A 21,926-nucleotide genomic window follows, 5' to 3' on the forward strand; every position below is an offset into this window, starting at 1 on the left:
GGATTGAATAGAAGAAAACTGAATAATTAGGAAGTTTTAAACATTATCGTTTGAGAAAAAAAATTTATTTTATTAAATTACCACTAGAAAATTTTCTTGTATTTATTATTACGGATATTTTAAATTTTTATGAAATTTTAATTAGTATTATTATTATTAGAAAAATATTCTTGTATGTATGTTTGAAAATTTTATGAAAATTATTATTATGTCTTGTATTATTGATATTTGAAATTTTATTATTAGATATATTTATAAAATTATTATTATCGGAAAGGAAAAGAAAATATTAGTTGTAATGCCTTGATTTTCGGGATTTTTTTGGGTTTTTGTGATTTTTAGTAAATCTTGAAATTTTCATGTTCTAAATATTGGAATTATGTTTAAATGTGTTAGTAGACCTTTAGAAGGCCCAAGACTAAGCTAAACACGGTAAAATATCAAGGTGGGATTTTTAAGTGAATAGGAGATTTGGTTAAGTGGGCTTTTAAGAAGAACTGCGTAAGTTATGACACAAATGAGCCTTTGGTAAAGTGGCTAAGTGGCGCCACTAGGGAGCTATGAAGGTGGCGTGTAAGTGTTGGGGAAGACACAGGTTCGATTCCTTTGTTGGCAAATAGATGCATTTATTTTTTAGTGCGGGAGGGGTAAGTGTTGGAGTTCGGTGGATTACGCTAGAGGAGAGTTGGATCGGTTTAAGCTGCTTGGATTAAGGGTGATAAGGGAGAGATTTAAGGGATTGGGATGAGGCTAGGAGTTAGCCGAATGGGGGAATGAAGAGGAAAATCGGCGGGGGGTTATGAGGGTAGTATTTGGCACTTAGGGTATTGTTGGTGCCGTTTTCTTCTGCTTTTACACCTTAGGATTGTTCTTTTCTCTCTTTTTCCTCTCTAGCCGAAACTACCACCTCCCCTATTCTTCTTCTTCTATTTTTTCTTCTTCAAACTATTCATCATACCTACTATTCATCAACACTTTTGCGAATCCATAAAAGCCGAAATCCTGTGATCCTTTGCTTGCCGATTTCTTCAAAGCCGAGTTCTCCTATGTTCTTTTGCTTTTATTAATTTACAAATTATCTTTTCTTAATCACGGATTCTGATCGCAATTCTACTTCAAGGTTGTAGCCCGCATTATCATCTCCTTCATCACACAAAAGCGAAAAACCATAGAATTGGGGCTTATAGCGAAACTTCGAACTCCGGAGTCGAGTTTTTACCATCGTTTGAAAGATAAATCTACACCAGTTGCGTGGAGATCAAAAAGAAGTAAGGGTAAGTGTTCATCATCTCGAGATCTGGTTATATTTTACAAAGTTAGGAAAAGCGAAGTCCCTAAAATATAGAGAGGTGTCGAATTGGGCATGTGGCTCTAAAGGTTTTAAGCGGCGTTTTACATCAATGATTAGTGTCTTCTTAAGTGTTGGATTGAAAGCGTGAATCATTGGAGCAATCGGATTCGAGCTAGCTATCGATTTTGGCAAAAGGTAAGATTTCAAAGGCTTGTAGGGACATGGTTCGATCATGGGTGAGTTAAGTTTTGGAGTTTAGTGATTATGGTTTGTAAATAAGCCTTGTGCTAATCAATTGTAGGATATCGGAAGAGATCTCGATGGCGATCGTCGCAAATCGGTGTGTCGAACACCCTTCTTTAGTTCAATTCGGCAATGCCGAAATGCCAAATTCGGCATTTCATGGTCATGTGGGCATCTGAATGCTCTCAAGTCATAGAGTAATTGTTAGATCGGCACGCAAGGTGGTAAGCACGTTCAGCGTGACGTTTTAGCGTATTTCGGAAAAAGGGCTCGATGGGCCAAAAGCGGGCCCAATGGGCTTACGGACCAATATGGGTAAGAGATGGGCAAATTAGCTGTTAGGTAGATGGTGGAATCAAATTGCATAAAAGCGATAAAAATTACTGAATTAGCTTGTGCGATGCGTAGATCACGAAATTACCCTAAAGAGCAAAATTACGAAATTACCCTAAAGAGCATAATTACCGATATACCCCTAGGGTTTTAAATTGGTGAAGCTGCTTGATTGATTACTCTGTATTTTGCATGATATGCATTTCTTAATATCTGTTGCATGGGATTGGGGTATTAATGGAGGAAATCTTGAAAGTGGTTCATCCACGTATTGGAGGCTTTGCCTCAATCGGTGAATTTGAGTGCGTTCTTTGCAAGCTGTGTGTGTGTAGGGCTAGGTGGGTTGAGAGATTCCCCACATGGTGTGTAGGGTCGATGCAGGCGGTGTAGCGGTTGGTGGGTTGAGTAGTCTCCCGGATGGGCTTGCATTCATTATTCTTGTTGATACTCATATTCTTGAAGCTGGGCCTATGGGCCACCTTGTTATGTAAAAAGGGCTAAGGCCTTGCTCTTGATTACGAAAAGGGCTTGACCCTCTGTGTCTTGATATCTGAATAGGGCTCAGGCCCAATGGGCTTGAGCTGAATTGGGCTTTGGATGGATTTACTGTACACCGAGTTTTCCCAAACTCACCCCCTTCCTCTTCCATCCTTACAGGTGAGCCCTAGAATTGGTGGACTTGGAGGCGGGATTCAGAGTGGCCATGAAGATTGATTGCCGATTTTAAATAAGTTTAGCATTTATTTTGGATTATTTTATTATGCTTAAAGTTGTAATAAGGTCGCTCTTTTAATTACTTATATTTTGGGGATTATTAAACTGGCTAGCACTAGGGTTCGTTTTATAAAATCTACTTGTTTTAAAAGATCACGATGACACATAAAGTTTCCATAAATTAAATGTTTTCCCAAGAAAATAAATATTTTAAGCAAACGATTTGCAACCTTAATCATTTTCTTAAGCTAGTCATAATCAAGCGGTTTTCTCAAAATTATACGAGATGTTAGAGTGTGGCAATGGCGGTGTGCATGTCTAGGATTGGATCCGAAGAGAGCTTGGTACTTAAGCAGTCCGACGGACTCACCTCCTCTTCTTCCTGGTTTCCTACCTGGTGCGAAGCTTCTATTCACTTTAACTTACTTTTAAAAGTGTCTTTTACAACACCAACTCAGCTGTTCCAAACTAAGTGTTTTGAACGCATCAATGTGGCGCATCAGATCCGGTCATAACATCCAGGCCGGGTTTGGGGTGTTACATTTAGTGGTATCAGAGCCTAGGTTGCAACAACTCGGCTGTGGATCTGGTCCGAAAATCTTTTCAAAAACTTGGGCCTAAGAAGGGTATTTTTGGAAATGGTAAGTTTTTCGAAGATGTTCAAGTTTTTCTATTTGTTAAACGGGGTTAAATCAATAGTTTTAAAATAAAAGTGGTTTCAATTTAAATCTTTTTTTGATGTAAACTAGAACATGGGTTTTATGGATGATCGAAGTAGCTGCTGAATCCCGCACCAAGTCTGTAAGTACTTCTTTTCCTATCTTGTAATGTCTTGAAATAATCGTAGTTAGAATCGAGCCTTTTGATATGAAAATGTAGATAGGGTAGAACTAAAACCCTAAAAGATTGAAACCGTTGTTAGGATATGATTCTATAAAACAAAACTTTAAAATACTATCTCTGCATAGAACATATGAAAAAGTCTTGAAATTTTAAATTGAGATCTTAGTAGTTATTGTATGCATGCTAATAATGTAGAGTGTTGATATGGATTACGAGGGTAGCGAAGTCGCCAACTTCGGTAGCGGTAACTCGAGCTTGGTCTTGAGGCACCGGCCGAGTTAGTAAGGAAAGTGGTAGAGGAAGTATTGGATACAAAATTAAGGAAATTAAGGAAGCGCTTCAAGCGGGGTGCTTGGAGTGTAAGAAAAGGAAGGATTCTAGTTCTCGAAAACCAAGCCTCGTTACGTGAAACATGTCAAGGCACGACCAAACTATCCAATCTGCAAAGGCGCAGCGGACGTCATTCGGTGAATGCCATAGGAGGACAGGAGCATGTCGTAGATGTGGGTCCAAGGAGCATCGAGCTCGGGATTGCCAAGTTTATTTTATTTAAATATATGTTACGAGTTGTATGCGTGCACGATAAACGTTTCTTTATTTGGTAATTAGATGTTCAGGTCGTACTAAGAATTATTTTTAATCGAGTCTTGTGATGAAAGCATAGTGGTTTGACTTGAGTAATACGGTTAGTTGATAGTTTGAAATTTCGAGGACGAAATTTTTTAAGGAGGGTAGAGTTGTAACATCCACGAATTTGGGGCCTAGAAGAGTTGGGTTTTGAGTGCAGGATTGAATAGAAGAAAACCTGAATAATTAGGAAGTTTTAAACATTATCGTTTCGGAAAAAAAATTTATTTTATTAAATTACCACTAGAAAATTTTCTTGTATTTATTATTACGGATATTTTAAATTTTTATGAAATTTTAATTAGTATTATTATTATTAGAAAAATATTCTTGTATGTATGTTTGAAAATTTTATTAAAATTATTATTATGTCTTGTATTATTGATATTTGAAATTTTATTATTAGATATATTTATAAAATTATTATTATTATCGGAAAGGAAAAAAATATTAGTTGTAATGCCTTGATTTTGGGATTTTTTGGGTTTTGTGATTTTAGTAAATCTTGAAATTTTCATGTTCTAAATATTGGAATTATGTTTAAATGTGTTAGTAGACCTTTAGAAGGCCCAAGACTAAGCTAAACACGGTAAAATATCAAGGTGGGATTTTTAAGTGAATAGGAGATTTGGTTAAGTGGGCTTTTAAGAAGAAGCTGCGTAAGTTATGACACAAATGAGCCTTTGGTAAAGTGGCTAAGTGGCGCCACTAGGGAGCTATGAAGGTGGCGTGTAAGTGTTGGGGAAGACACAGGTTCGATTCCTTTGTTGGCAAATAGATGCATTTATTTTTTAGTGCGGGAGGGTAAGTGTTGGAGTTGGTGGATTACGCTAGAGGAGAGTTGGATCGGTTAAGCTGCTTGGATTAAGGAGTGATAAGGGAGAGATTTAAGGGATTGGGATGAGGCTAGGAGTTAGCCGAATGGGGGAATTGAAGAGGGAAAACCGGCAGGGGGGTTATGAGGGTAGTATTTCGGCACTTAGGGTATTGTTGGTGTCGTTTTCTTCTGCATTTACACCTTAGGATTGTTCTTTTCTCTCTTTTTCCTCTCTAGCCGAAACTACCACCTCCCCTATTCTTCTTCTTCTATTTTTTTCTTCTTCAAACTATTCATCAAACTACCATCTCCTTCATCACACAAAAGCCGAAAAACCATAGAATTGGGGGCTTATAGCCGAAACTTGAACTCCGGAGTCGAGTTTTTACCATCGTTTGAAAGATAAATCGCACAGTTGTGTGGAGATCAAAAGGAGTAAGGGTAAGTGTTCATCATCTCGGATCTGGTTATATTTTACAAAGTTAGGAAAAGTCAAGTCCCTAAAATATAGAGAGGTGTCGAATTGGGCATGTGGCTCTAAAGGTTTTTAAGCGGCGTTTTTCATCAATGATTAGTGCCTTCTTAAGTGTTGGATTGAAAGCTTGAATCATTGGAGCAATCGGATTCGAGCTAGCTATCGATTTTGGCAAAAGGTAAGATTTCAAAGGCTTGTAGGGACATGGTTCGATCATGGGTGAGTTAAGTTTTGGAGTTTAGTGATTATGGTTTGTAAATAAGCACTGTGCTAATCAATTGTAGGATATCGGAAGAGATCTCAGTAGCAGTCGTCGCAAATCAGGTGTGTACCGAACACCCTTCTTTAGTTCAATTCGGCAAAAGTCGAAATGCCGAAATTCCGGCATTTCATGGTCATGTGGGTATGCGAATACTCTCAAGTCATAGAGTAATTGTTAGATCTGGCACCGCAAGGTGGTAAGCACGTTCGCGTGACATTTTAGCGTATTTCGGAAAAAGGGGCTCGATGGGCCAAAATTGGGCCCAATGGGCTTACGGACCAATATGGATAAGAGATGGGCAAATTAGCACATTAGGTAGATGGTGGAATCAAATTGCATAAAAGCGATAAAAATTCTGAATTAGCTTGTGCGATGGCGTAGATCACGAAATTACCCTAAAGAGCAAAATTACGAAATTACCCTAAAGAGCATAATTACCGATATACCCTAGGGTTTTAAATTGGTGAACTGCTTGATTGATTACTCTTGTATTTTGCATGATATGCATTTATTAATATCTGTTGCATGGGATTGGGGTATTAATGGAGGAAATCTTGAAAGTGGTTCATCCACGTCTTGGAGGCTTTGCCTCAATCGACTGAATTTGAGTGCCGTTCTTTTAACTGTGGTGTGTGAAATTTGGGTGGGTTGAGATATTCCCCACATGGTGTGTAGGGTTGGTGCAGGCGTGTAGCGGTTGGTGGGTTGAGTAGTCTCCCAGATGGGCTTGCATTCATTATTCTGTTGATACTCATGTTCTTGAGCGGGCCTATAGGCCACTTTGTTATGTAAAAAGGGGCTAAGGCCTTGCTCTTGTATTACGAAAGGGCTTGACCTCTCGTGTCTTGTTATCTGAATAGGGCTCAGCCCAATAGGCTCGAGCTGAATTGGGCTTTGGATGGGTTTCTGTATACACTGAGTTTTCCCAAACTCACCCCCCTTCCTCTTCCATCCTTACAGGTGAGCCCTAGAATTGGTGGACTTGGAGCTGGGCGGGATTCAGACTGGCCATGAAGATTGATTGTCGATTTTAAATAAGTTTAGCATTTATTTTGGATTATTTTTATTATGCTTAAAGTTGTAATAAGGTCGCTCTTTTTAATTACTTATATTTTGGGGATTATTAAACTGGCTAGCACTAAGGTTCGTTTTATAAAATCTACTTGTTTTTAAAAGATCACGATGACGCGCAAAGTTTCCATAAAGTAAATGTTTTCCCAAGAAAATAAATATTTTAAGCAAACGATTTGCAACCTTAATCATTTTCTTAAGTGGTCATAATCAAGCGGTTTTCTCAAAATTATACGAGATGTTAGAGTGTGGCAATGGCGGTGTGCATGTCTAGGATTGGATCCGATGAGAGCTTGGTACTTAAGCGGTCGACAGACTCACCTCCTCTTCTTCTGGTTTCCTACAGTGCGAAGCTTCCATTCACTTTAACTTACTTTTAAAAGTGTCTTTTACAACACCAACTCAGCTGTTCCAAACTAAGTGTTTTGAACGCATCAATGTGGCGCATCAGATCCGGTCATAACATCCAGGTCGAGTTTGGGGTGTTACATTTAGTGGTATCAGAGCCTAGGTTGCAACAACTCGGCTGTGGATCTGGTCCGAAAATCTTTTCAAAAACTTGGGCCTAAGAAGGGTATTTTTGGAAATGGTAAGTTTTTCGAAGATGTTCAAGTTTTTCTATTTGTTAAACGGGGTTAAATCAATAGTTTTAAAATAAAAGTGGTTTTAAATCAAATCTTTTTTTTTCGGTAAACTAGAACATGGGTTTTTATGGACTGATCAGGAAGTGGCACACTGAATCCCCGGCACCAAGTCTGTAAGTACTTCTTTTCCCTATACTGTAATGTACTGAAATAATACTGTAGTTAGAATCGAGCCTTTTGATATGAAAATGTAGATAGGGTAGAACTAAAAACCCTAAAAGATTGAAACCGTTGTTAGGATATGATTCTATAAAACAAAACTTTAAAATACTATCTCTACATAGAACATATGAAAAATACTGAAATTTTGAATTGAGATCTTAGTAGTTATTGTATGCATGCTAATAATGTAGAGTGTTGATATGGATTACGAGGGTAGCGAAGTCCGCCAACTTCGGTAGCGGTAACTCGAGCTTGGTACTGAGGCCTTGCCGAGTTAGTAAGGAAAGTGGTAGAGGAAGTATTGGATACAAAATTAAGGAAATTAGGAAGCGCTTCAAGCAAGGTGCTTGGAGTGTAAGAAAAGGAAGGATTCTAGTTCTCGAAAACCAAGCCTCGTTCGTGAAACATGTTAAGGCACGACCAAACTATCCAATCTGCAAAGAGCGCAGCGGACGTCATTCGGGTGAATGCCATAGGAAGACAGGAGCATGTCGTAGATGTGGGTCCAAGGAGCATCGAGCTCGGGATTGCCAAGTTTATTTTATTTAAATATATGTTACGAGTTGTATGCGTGCACGATAAACGTTTCTTTATTTGGTAATTAGATGTTCGGGTCGTACTAAGAATTATTTTTAATCGAGTCTTGCAGTGAAAGCATAGTGGTTTGACTTGAGTAATACGGTTAGTTGATAGTTTGAAATTTCGAGGACGAAATTTTTTAAGGAGGGTAGAGTTGTAACATCCCGAATTTGGGGCCTAGAAGAGTTGGGTTTTGAGTGCAGGATTGAATAGAAGAAAACACGAATAATTAGGAAGTTTTAAACATTATCGTTTCGAAAAAAAAATTATTTTATTAAATTACCACTAGAAAATTTTTCTTGTATTTATTATTACGGATATTTTAAATTTTATGAAATTTTAATTAGTATTATTATTATTAGAAAAATATTCTTGTATGTATGTTTGAAAATTTTATGAAAATTATTATTATGTATTTGTATTATTGATATTTGAAATTTTATTATTAGATATATTTATAAAATTATTATTATTATCGGAAAGGAAAAAAAATATTAGTTGTAATGCCTTAATTTTCGGATTTTTTGGGTTTTGTGATTTTAGTAAATCTTGAAATTTTCATGTTCTAAATATTGGAATTATGTTTAAATGTGTTAGTAGACCTTTAGAAGGCCCAAGACTAAGCTAAACACGGTAAAATATCAAGGTGGGATTTTTAAGTGAATAGGAGATTTGGTTAAGTGGGCTTTTAAGAAGAACTGCGTAAGTTATGACACAAATGAGCCTTTAGTAAAGTGGCTAAGTGGCGCCACTAGGGAGCTATGAAGGTGGCGTGTAAGTGTTGGGGAAGACACAGGTTTGATTCCTTTGTTGGCAAATAGATGCATTTATTTTTAGTGCGGGAGGGTAAGTGTTGGAGTTGGTGGATTACGCTAGAGGAGAGTTGGATCGGTTTAAGCTGCTTGGATTAAGGAGTGATAAGGGAGAGATTTAAGGGATTGGGATGAGGCTAGGAGTTAGCCGAATGGGGAATTGAAGAGGAAAATCGGCGGGGGGTTATGAGGGTAGTATTTGGCACTTAGGGTATTGTTGGTGCCGTTTTCTTCGCTTTTACACCTTAGGATTGTTCTTTTTCTCTTTTTCCTCTCTAGCAAAACTACCACCTCCCTATTCTTCTTCTTCTATTTTTCTTCTTCAAACTATTCATCATACCTACTATTCATCAACACTTTTGCGAATCCATAAAAGCCGAAATCTCGTGATCTTTGCTTGCCGATTTCTTTAAAGCCGATTCTCCTATGTTCTTTTGCTTTTATTAATTTACAAATTATCTTTTCTTAATCACGGATTCTGACCGCAATTCTACTTCAAGGTTGTAGCCCGCATTATCATCTCCTTCATCACACAAAAGCCGAAAAACCATAGAATTGGGGCTTATAGCGAAACTTCGAACTCAGGAGTCGAGTTTTACCATCGTTTGAAAGATAAATCGCACCAGTTGCGTGGAGATCAAAAGGAGTAAGGGTAAGTGTTCATCATCTCGGATCTGGTTATATTTTACAAAGTTAGGAAAAGCGAAGTCCCTAAAATATAGAGAGGTGTCGAATTGGGCATGTGGCTCTAAAGGTTTTTAATCGACGTTTTCATCAATGATTAGTGCCTTCTTAAGTGTTGGATTGAAAGCGTGAATCATTGGAGCAATCGGATTCGGAGCTAGCTATCGATTTTGGCAAAAGGTAAGATTTCAAAGGCTTGTAGGGACATGGTTCGATCATGGGTGAGTTAAGTTTTGGAGTTTAGTGATTATGGTTTGTAAATAAGCACTGTGCTAATCAATTGTAGGATATCGGAAGAGATCTCAGTAGCAGTCATCGCAAATTAGGTGTGTACCGAACACCCTTCTTTAGTTCAATTCGGCAAAAGCCGAAATGCCAAAATTCCGGCATTTCATGGTCATGTGGGTATGCGAATGCTCTCAAGTCATAGAGTAATTGTTAGATCTGGCACCACAAGGTGGTAAGCACGTTCACGTGACGTTTTAGCGTATTTCGGAAAAAAGGGCTCGATGGGCCAAAACTGGGCCCAATAGGCTTACGGACCAATATGGGTAAGAGATGGGCAAATTACCCTGTTAGGTAGATGGTGGAATCAAATTGCATAAAACTGATAAAAATTACTGAATTAGCTTGTGCGATGAGCGTAGATCACGAAATTACCCTAAAGAGCAAAATTACCAAATTACCCCTAAAGAGCATAATTACCGATATACCCCTAAGGTTTTAAATGGGTGAAGCGCTTGATTGATTACTCTGTATTTTGCATGATATGTATTTATTAATATCATTGCATGGGATTCGGGTATTAATGGAGGAAATCGAAAGTGGTTCATCCACGTCTTGGAGGCTTTGCCTCAACTAACTGAAATTTGAGTGCGTTCTTTGCAACTGTGTGTGTGAAATTTGGGTGGGTTGAGATATTCCCACATGGTGTGTAGGGTTGGTGCAGGCGATGTAGCGGTTGGTGGGTTGAGTAGTCTCCCGGATGGGCTTGCATTCATTATTCTGTTGATACTCATGTTCTTGAAGCGGGCCTATGGGCCACACTTGTTATGTAAAAAGGGCTAAGGCCTTGCTATGTGATTCGAAAAGGGCTTGACCTCTGTGTCTTGTTATCTGAATAGGGCTCGGGCCCAATGGGCTCGAGCTGAATTGGGCTTTGGATGGGTTTCTATATACACCGAGTTTTCCCAAACTCACCCCTTCCTCTTCCATCCTTGCGGTGAGCCCTAGAATTGGTGGACTTGGAGTAGGCGGGATTTGAGTGGCCATGAAGATTGATTGCCGATTTTAAATAAGTTTAGCATTTATTTTGGATTATTTTATTATGCTTAAAGTTGTAATAAGGTCGCTCTTTTAATTACTTATATTTTGGGGATTATTAAACTGGCTAGCACTAGGGTTCGTTTTATAAAATCTACTTGTTTTTAAAAGATCATGATGACGCATAAAGTTTCCATAAAGTAAATGTTTTCCCAAGAAAATAAATATTTTAAGCAAACGATTTGCAACCTTAATCATTTTCTTAAGTGGTCATAATCAAACGGTTTTCTCAAAATTATACGAGATGTTAGAGTATGGCAATGGCGGTGTGCATGTCTAGGATTGGATCCAAGAGAGCTTGGTACTTAGCGGTCCGACGGACTCACCTCCTCTTCTTCCGGTTTCCTACAGTGCGCACTTCCATTCACTTTAACTTACTTTTAAAAGTGTCTTTACAACACCAACTCAAATTGTTCCAAACTAAGTGTTTTGAACGCATCAATGTGGCGCATTAGATCCGGTCATAACATCCAGGCCGGGTTTGGGGTGTTACACAACATCAGTCTTTATAGAACAACCAGTTACGATATTTGTTTGACTGTATCAAAATATACAACTCACGATGTTGGGATAAAGATGATCTCAAGTATGAGGATTATATACATATTAATCACTATGAGTAATGTTGTGACAATTACATAATAATCCAAGAAACATACTCATAGTGGGTCAATCCAATATGTTATTCTCTAACACACATATTCATGCATTGATTCTGACACTCCATATCAATGACAACTCTTTATCATCAATCAACTACATGTTAGTCTTCATACATTATTATTGTCCTAGCCAACAATAATACTTGACTAAGGAATAATACTTGACTAAGGATCTTTTAAGAATAATCATATTATTCTTAGGACATTATTATAAAACAGTTTATTTATGCACACAGAAAAGAAGCTGAAATAATAATGGCAACGCCTTATTATTAATAAACATGATAAACCAAGTATGTTATTACAACCATCTCGTGATTGATCTTTGGGCATACTCTTACAATTTAGATCTCTGAATGCATGCAGGAGGGCTGGCAAGCGCAGATTTATAGGGTGTGCGCAGTTATTATTAGCTTAGTTCCACAGCCATTTTTGGAAGGTGGATAAAGTTTCTTATCGGGTTTTTTCTGAGAATTACTCCCCGCTAAAGGAGATAGCGGCCACACCCAAGAGGGACGACATATCAAAAGAAAATTGGATCTCACTCCTTCAAAATCTCCAAGAGGAGGATATTTAGTGGAGAGCTCCTTGGTTAGTTCCTGATAAAATTCTTTACCGATGTGGAAGTTTTGACTGGGTCCCCTTGCCTGGAATTTGGGGAGCTATTGGATATGCCCCTTTGCTCGTTTTAAGACAATACAGGTCAAGACAGTTTATACTGATGACACATGGACTAGCCCAGAGTGAGTTCTCGTATAGGGAGAACAATTATAAGAAGAAGGTTCGAGAGATTTCTGATACTTGGAAACAGACGAGCTGGATGAAGAGATTAGCTGTTGGATCAATGATGACTCCTGAATACAAGGGTTGGTTGAGTAAAAGAGTTCATGATAATATCCCTGAGCTGAGTTTAGAGGGTGTTCATACGATGGAATAATACTTGCAAATAATCCCCTCCGAGCTTGAAATCATAAAACGGGACTTCGAAGAGAGAAATGCTGAGTTAGGGAAAAAGATAGAATAGTTGGAGGAAGAAAAGATGCATTTGAGGTTGGATGCCGATGTTCAGAAACTTGAGGCTAAAAATTTAAGGAAAAGGAAAATAAGGGTTAAGGAAGACTTAGAAGGTCTGAAAACTGATTACAAGAAACTACGTATGTCAATGAGAACTGCCAGATTGGGGAAGATGTCAGAATAGTGGCTACGGGAAATTTAAGAGGAAAAGGCTATAGTTGGTCAGTGGGAGAAGAGGTTCCATAATGCTCAAGCACTTGAAAATTCTTTAAAGAAGAGCTTGGTTGAAGGCCAAGATGAGAAGAGGATGTTGGTAACTAGGGTAGCGGAGTTAGAGAAGGCACTGCATCAGTATCGTGGACGTAGCTCCGACATTGAATTAAGGGCCAACTTGAACAGGATCGAGGATTTGAAAGGAAAAGTGGAAGAACTTGAGACTAAGCTACAGAATTGTGAGCTCCGAATTGAATTCCTTGAGTCGAACAATGAGCAACGGAAGGAACAGCTCCGTCAATCGCAAGACCAAGTCAGGGAAAGAGATTATATCATGGGTGAGGCCTTGGCTCAGATTCGAGAAGTGGCCGATCATCTACAGACCTTAGTGGTTCAGGCTGATGTGCTAAGTGTGAAGTATGAGTTAGAGTTAGACCGAGGTCGTGAGCTGGCTTGCCTTCTTAAGAAAGTTAAAGCTTTGAGCATTAGGGCTAGGCCGTATATATGATCTGTTTATGTAAAGGATTTTTCTTTCTAATAAAGTTTTTTAAATGCAATTGAATCAAAATAGACGTCTCTTTAGTTGTACATTCATCTCATGCATTTTCATTTCATTGCATCATGTGCATTAAATTTCACAAAAAGAACCAAAATTAATTGAAAATTAAATTATAGCTACCCTGGAACATCAATACTACACACGGAAAAAGACCAAAGCTATGGATCAAAGGTTGGAAAAATTGGAGCAAATGTAGAAAGAAATGCAGGAACAGATGCAAGCACAAATGCAAGAGCATTTAGCTAAGATCCAGCAAGATATGAAAGATCAAATGCTAGAATCTCAAAGGAATAAGTTGAGCGAATTGACTCAGCTACTAGTTGGAAGGCTAGAAAAGGGGAAGAGTCTCATGGTCAATGCTGAGGATGATAGTGGGATTCTTACTTACCTTTCGGGTTTCACCTCAATAAATACCCCAGTGCCTCCGCAAAAGGTGTCTGTCAGTATCAAACCCCAATATCAGACTGGTACTTCGACATTGATAAATGTCCCGATGGGCTCGTGTTCCAACCCCAAAGACCATCGGGAAAATCCTACAGTCCCTGACTTCGATGAGGTCGTGAAAGTAGGAAAAGCAGGAGCAGAATTTCCAAAGTGACTAGAAGACCGATATAAATGGTTGGAGGAAAAATTCAAGGTGTTGGAAAGCGCTGATTATCATTGCGGAATGGATGCCAAGGAGTTGAACCTGATTCTAGATCTGGTACTCCCTCCGAAGTTCAAAATGCCAAATTTTGAAAAATACAATGGAACCAGTTGCCCTGAGGCTCATATTATGATGTTTTGTCGGAGAATGACTGGTCATGTCAATAATGATCAGTTATTGATCCACTGTTTCCAGGACAGTTTGACTGGGGCTGCGGCCAAATGGTACAATTAGTTGAATAGTAACCAAGTTAAATCATGGAAAGACTTAGCACAGGCATTTATTAAACAATATGGCCATGTGACTGACATAGCGCCTGATAGGATCACATTACAGAACATGGAGAAGAAGTCAAATGAAAGTTTCAGGCAATATGCTCAAAGATGGAGAGAGATTGCTACACAAGTCCAACCCCCACTGTTGGAAAAGGAAACAACCATGCTTTTCATTAATACCTTGAAGGCACCTTTTATTAATCAAATATTGGGAAGCACAACTAAGAGTTTTGTGGATATAGTTATGTCTGGTGAAATGATTGAGAATGCAATAAGGTGTAGAAAGATAGAGGCAGGGGAAAGCACTAGGAGGTCAGCCCCAAAAAAGAAAGAAAATGAAGTCAGCAATGTGAACATGGGTTATGCGAAACCAATCATCGTAAATCAACTGAAAGTGGTAGCCACGGGCCAGCAAGCTTCGCCAAGGCAGGAGCCCAATACAAAGCAGAACACGGAGAGGCCCCAGTTTACTTCCATTCTAGTAACGTATCGAGAGCTGTACAAAAGTTTGTTTGATGCACACGTCGTATCTCCTTTCTACTTAAAACCACGGCAACCCCTATACCCTAAGTGGTATGATGCAAGCGCTCAATGTGAATATCATGCTAGAATCGTGGGACACTCAATAGAGAACTGCACCTCTTTTAAAAGGGTAGTCGAAAAGCTGATCAACATGGGTGTTGTGAAATTCGATGATACACCTGGTGTAGGAAATCTGTTACCCAATCATACTGATAAAGGGGTAAACACAATAGTCAAGAATATAGGAGGAGAATTAAGTTGGATGTGGCAGAAGTGAGAACCCCGATGAGAGAGGTTTTGAAGAAGATGGTAGAGAAAGGTCAATCATGCAAGACTTTGGGAGCAAATCCCGAGAAGCAGGGAACTATTGTGAGTTCCATGGAGAGGAGGACCATGAGATAGAAACATGTAATGAATTTAGGCCCTGGTACAGGCTCTAATGGACAACAAAGAGCTGGAGTTCTTTGAGTTTACTGAGAAGGAAGATGTATGCACCTCGAAGGAGGGGTTGATAGAGAAGGTTTCTGAGGTCAATCACCCAGTGGTGATCATTTTGCGACCGAAAATTAATGAAGTTGGAGCAAAAATTACGCTGAAAGTTGTAATCCAGAGACCTGCGGCTTTCCCGTACAAGGATAACAAAAGGGTGCCTTGGAATTACAACTATAATGTGACATATCCAGGAGAGGAGAGTTTGGTCAGCATGCCAAGTACAAAGGTTGAGCCTGGAAAAGGGAAGTCCATGATGATTGAACAAGGGAAAGAGAGGACAAAACCACTGGTTAATGAACCAGTAACTGAAGATGAAGCTAAAGAATTTTTAAAGTTCCTAAAACACTGTGAGTATAGTGTTGTGGAATAGTTGCACAAGCAACTGACACGAACATCGATACTAACTCTGCTCCAAAACTCGGAGGTTCACCGATATGCGTTGATGAATGTGTTTGATAAACCATAATTTATACATATTTTTACCCCATGTTTAATGCATTTTATGGATGATTTCCGATTAAAATTGGTGAATTCGATGCTCCTAATGCTTTAATTTCATGTTTTATACTTAGGAGAGCATAGGAGAGCGAAAGGAACGAGAAATGGGACAAAAATGAAGAAAATGGACCAAAGTACAAAATCAACACGGCCTGGACCTCCTCACACGGGCAGACCACACGACCGTGTCAATTTGGCAGGCTCAAGCACGGCCTGAAGTAATCACACACGGGCGTGTCACACGGACGTGTCCTTGCTGAGCCCAAGTTGAGTCCAATTTGGAAAATGCTAATTTTGAGCGTTCTTAGGCATTCCAAAGCCTATAAATACACCCTAGAGGAGGAAGGAAAGGCATACGGAGAATAGGGGGTAAGGAATTACTCCAAGGAAGTCGATTGATCCATCTTAGAAGTGAGATTCATTATCTAGACTGAAGATCTCTCCTCAATTTTCCCTCAGGAGATTTAGGTTTTCTTTATGTTTTGTATTCTTTATCATTCTGAGATGTTTTCTTATTTAGTTATGAACTAAATCCCCTAAATACCTAAAGGGAATGAAACCTAAGACGAATCTTGTTATTATTTTTTGAATCGTATGATAAATATTTAACTTATTCTTAATTATGTGTTCTTAATTCTTGTTTTGATATCCCAAGATACTAATTCAAGATAAGCTCTTATTTAGAGGAGGAATAGACCCTGTCTGAGAGTACATTTGTCATAATTAAGTGGAGTTGATTGCGTGCCTAGAAATAGGGTGACAAGATTTTGCCGGATTAAGGTGAAACCTAATAAGAGGATCTATAGATCGAGTTAATGCAACCCTAAAGTGTTAATTAGAGAAAAGTCTCGGTTATTCAATCTAGGGATTAAACGTTATTAGTCTTGAACAGGAATAATAACATAACTTAGGGATCTCTACGGAATAAGTTGAATGAATAAATCGTCTGATTCAGAGCTGGAATAACAAGTAAAGTCTAGGTGAATTTTTCCTTAGGTTTTGTCTTAAGTCAATCGATTTTCCCCAAAAGGAAATTCCCCAATTCTTTTCTCTGTGAGTTCATAGTTTAGATAATTAGTTAATTAAAACAAAAACCTCTTTATTCTTAGGCTAGATAACAAAAAAATAGTCATTAGTAGTACTTTTAGTTCCTTTGGGTTTGACAATCCGGTCTTGCTAAAACTATACTACTGTTCGATAGGTACACTGGCCTACATCACGATAATAGTTAGTTCAAGAACGAGTAATTATAAATTTTTAAAACCTATCACGAAATCACGCGATCAGTGTTGAACGAGACCTATGTCGCTGAAGATGTTTCAGTGAACAAGCTAGGCCACCTTGTCAGTAACATAAGCGTCGATAACTTCATCTCCTTCAGTGACAATAAAATACCACTAGGGGGCATGGGATCCACCAAAGCTTTGCACATCACCACTCACTGCAAATGGTATACACTGTCAGGGGTATTAATTGATAATGGGTCAGTACTGAATGTTTTGCCCTTGTCCACATTAAATAGGTTACCAATAGACAGCTCTCATATAAAGACATGCCAGAACATAGTAAGGGCATTTGATGGCACTGAGAGGAAAGTGATGGGAAGGATTGAGGTACCCCTGTTGATCAGACCAAACACATACAAGGTAGATTTCCTTGTGATGGATATTACGCCTTGTTATAATTACTTGTTAGGGAGGCCTTGGATTCACTCGACAGGGGCAGTATCGTCATCGTTGCACCAAAAGTTCAAGTTGGTGACGGAGGGCTGCTTGATAACAATAAATTCTGAGGAGGACATTATTGCATTTGTTACTAGTAGTGCAGCATATATAGAAAATGATAATGAAGCAATTGAGTGTTCCTTTCGGTCATTGGAGTTTGTAAATGCAACTTTCATCATTGAAGGGGGCAGGGTCCCAATGCCAAGACTATCTGAGGCTACGATAATGAGCTTGCAATTAACAGTGGGAAAAGGAGCATTGCTTGGAAGAGAACTTGGAAAGTATCTTCATGGATGAGTTGAGGTGCCAGTTTTGGCTGATAAACAAGATCGCTTTGGCTTAGGGTATAGGCCAAATGCAAAGCAGAAAAGAAAGGAGATGGAAAGGAGGCAGAAGAGACGAAGGGCAAGACTGAATGGGGCAAAAGTCGAGTGGGAATCAATGACTTTTCCCCATATATCGTATACATTTTTGTCAGGTGGAGTTATTTATCCTGAATTGAAGATGACAAGAGAGGGAACAGCTGAAGACGCAATGGAAAATTTGAATATCAATGTCATATCTGAAGAGAAAGTGATGAAACGTGACTTAGCAAGCATTCGCCCTTATGAGCCTGGAAGTATTCTGAACAACTGGATTGCGGAGGAAATTCTTGTAGTTTTTAGTGCTAATACATAGTAATGTTCAAAACACACTTATTGTTTTAAAGCCTAGAAGTAATAAGAATCTTTTATGAAATAGGCTTATGTTCAAAATGTTTATTTCAATATAAATACACTTTCATGTCTTATTCTGAGCAAATATTCTTTTATCTTGAGCAAATTTTCTTTTCTTGCATTTTATTTATAATCATACCATACAAATAAAGCTATACTTAGGATCATTTGTTTGTTGGATATTCTTTCGTGCCTACAATAGGTCTCTAGATATCAATGGCATGAGTGACGCTGTTACAAACCCAGAGTTCCTTTTTGAGCGAGACGTGTGTCTGGAGGGATCTCAGGATTTTGAAACTGATGATTACTATAGCTTACCTTTAGATTTGTTAAGGATGGTAGAACAGGAAGAGAAACAGATTCTACCTCATAAAGAGACAATCGACAGTGTGACCTTGGAAGAGGGGAAAGAGGTGAACATTGGAACTTGCATAACTGAGGAAACAAGATGGGACCTCATTGATTTACTGCAAGAGTTCAAAGATATCTTCATGTGGTCATATCAGGACATGCCTGGCCTAAGCTCTGATATTGCGGTGCATCGCGTCCCCATAAAAGAAGAGTGCAAGCCTATTTAACAGAAGCTTCGAAGGATGAGACCCGATGTTGCAGTAAAAATAAAAGAAGAGGTCAGGAAGCAATTTGATGCTGGGTTATTGCAAGTTGTTAATTATTCAAAATGAGTAGCTAACATGGAAAAGTGCAGATGTGCATAGATTACAGAGACTTAAACAAGACCAGCCCAAAGGACAACTTCCCATTGCCTCACATTGACACTTTAGTGGATAACACGGTAGGTTATTCACTGTTCACTTTCATGGATGGTTTTTCTGGGTATAATCAGATAAAGATACATCCTGAAGACAGGGAAAAAACCATATTCATAACCTTATAGGGGACTTTTTGTTATAAAGTGATGCCATTTGGGTTGAAGAATACGGGAGCAACGTATCAAAGAGCCATGGTAACCTTGTTTCATGACATGATGCACAAGGAAATTGAGGTTTACGTCAATGATATGATTTCAAAATCCTGAACAGCAAAATAGCACATACAGGTTTTGAGGAAATTGTTCTTGAGGCTGAGAAGGTTTTAGCTAAAGCTCAATCCAACAAAGTGCACATTCGGGGCTAGGTTAGGGAAGCTGCTCGGTTTCATAGTAAGTGAGAAGAGAATTGAGGTTGACCATGACAAAGTCAAGGCTATACAAAAATTGCCTCCACCGCGCACTCAGAAGGAAGTTTGAGGGTTTTTGGGAAGACTAAATTACTTTGCCCGGTTCATCTCGTAATTGACAGAGAAATGTGATCCCATATTTCGTCTTCTCAAGAAACATAACCCAGGTGTATGGGATGATGAATGCCAGAAAACCTTCGACAAGGTTAAACAATATTTGACCAATCCCCTAGTGCTAACGCCACCTAGCCCTGGTAAGCCATTGATATTGTATTTGACAGTATTTGACAATTCAATGCGATGTGTGCTCGGTCAATATGATGAGAAAGGAAAGAAAGAAAAGGCTATATACTACCTCAGAAAGAAATTCACTGAGTGTGAGATGAGATATTTGCCAATCGATAAGCTATGTTACGCTTTGGTCTGGACAACCCGGAGATTGAGGCATTACATGTTGTACCATACGACTTGGTTAATCTCGAAATTAGATCCTCTTAAGTAGATGATAGAGTCAGCCGCTCTGAATGGAAGGATGGCCCGATGGCTAATCCTGCTCTCTGAATTTGACATAGTTTATGTGAACCAGAAGGCTGTAAAAGGGAGTGTAATAGCAGATTTTCTAGCCAGTAGAGCTTTAGAGGATTACGAGTCTTTGAACTTCAATTTTCCCAATAAAGATCTAATGTATGTGGCAGCCAGCTAAGAAGACACTCTAGAGGATCATCCTTGGAAACTGAATTTCGATGGAGCATCAAACGCCGTTGGTAATGGAATTGGGGCAGTCTTGATATCCCCAAATGGAGATCACTATCCATTCACTTGCAAATTGGATTTTGATTGCACAAACAATATGGCAGAGTACGAAGCATGTACCATGGGCATTCGTGCGACCGTAGAGTATAAAATCAAGGTGTTAGAGGTGTATGGGGATTCTGCACTAGTGATCTATCAGCTCAATGGTGAATGGGAAACAAGAGACTCAAAGTTGATCAACTATTGAGAGCTGGTTCTGGACTTAATGAATGTGTTTGATAATATCACTTTCTATTATCTCCCGCGTGAGGAGAATCGGATGGCTGATACCCTGGCTACGTTAGCTTCCATGATTAGAGCAAATAAACAAGAAGATATGAAGCCAATCTAGATGAGTATTTGTGATACTCCAGCTCATTGATACAATATCGACGAAGAGGAAGAGAGGGATGATCATCCTTGGTATCAGGATATTCTACGATATGTGAAAAATCGTATATATCCTAATTAGGCAACAGAAAATGATAAAAGAACGTTGAGGAGGCTGGCCATTGACTACGTCTTAGATGGGGAAATCCTGTATAAAAGAAGGAAAGACCAAGTGCTACTAAGATGTGTTAGCGCTGTTGAAGCAAAGAAAATCCTAGAAGAAGTCCATGAAGGTGTTTGTGGGACTCATGCCAATGGGTTCACAATGGCAAGACAAATTATGAGATTCGGGTATTACTAGTCTACAATGGAAGGAGATTGCATCAACTATGCCAAGAAATGCCATAAGTGCCAAATTTATAATGACAAGATCCATGTGCCTCCTTCACCTCTACATGTTATAACTTCCCCATGACCTTTCTCAATGTGGGGCATGGATGTCATTGGGTCGATTTTGCCAAAGGCTTCTAACGAACATCGTTTCATTTTTGTAGTCATCGATTATTTTACCAAGTGGGTAGAGGCTGCTTCATACACCAGCGTCATGAAGTCGCCAGTCAACAAGTTCTTGAAAAAGGAAATCCTATGTCGATATGGCATGCCAAAGAGGATCATATCTGACAACGTGTTAAATTTGAATAATAGTGTGATAGTAGAGGTCTGCAATCAATTCAAAATTAAGCACCACAACTCATCACCATATCACCCAAAAATGAATGAGGCAGTTGAGGCGGCTAATAAAAATATAAAGAAGATCGGGGGAAAAATGGCTGAGTCCTACAAGGATTGGCATGAAAAGTTACCATTTGCTCTCTACGCCTATCGAACATCAGTCAGAACTTCCACCGGGGCAACACCTTTCTCGTTGGTTTATGGGATGGAAGTAGTTTTGCCTATTGAAGTCGAGATTCCTTCTCTCTGGGTTTTATCTGAATTGAAGCTAGATGAAGCAGAATGGGTCTAATCCTGGTACAACTAGCTGAACTTGATTGAAGAAAAGAGGTTGAAGGCTATCCATCATGGGCAAATGTACCGGAAACGAATGATGCAAGCTTACAACAAGAAAGTTCGCCCAAGAGTATTCTAGGAAAGGGACTTGGTATTGAAAAAGATTCTCCCTATGCAAAAGGATTTTTGAGGGAAATGGATGCCAAACTGGGAAGGACCTTATGTAGTGAAGAAGGCTTTTTTTGGAGGGCACTGATATTAGTAGAAATGGATGGTAAAAGCCTTTCCAACCCGGTAAATTCAGATTTCGTCAAGAAATACTTCACCTTAAAAAGTAAAGGCCAAGGCGAAAACCCGAAAAAGGCACTTTAAAAAAATGGAGAGGCCAAAGAGAAAACCCGCAAAGGGGCGCTTGAGAT

The sequence above is a fragment of the Gossypium arboreum genome, chromosome 9, assembly GCF_025698485.1.
Source record: "Gossypium arboreum isolate Shixiya-1 chromosome 9, ASM2569848v2, whole genome shotgun sequence".
Classification (NCBI taxonomy): domain Eukaryota; kingdom Viridiplantae; phylum Streptophyta; class Magnoliopsida; order Malvales; family Malvaceae; genus Gossypium; species Gossypium arboreum.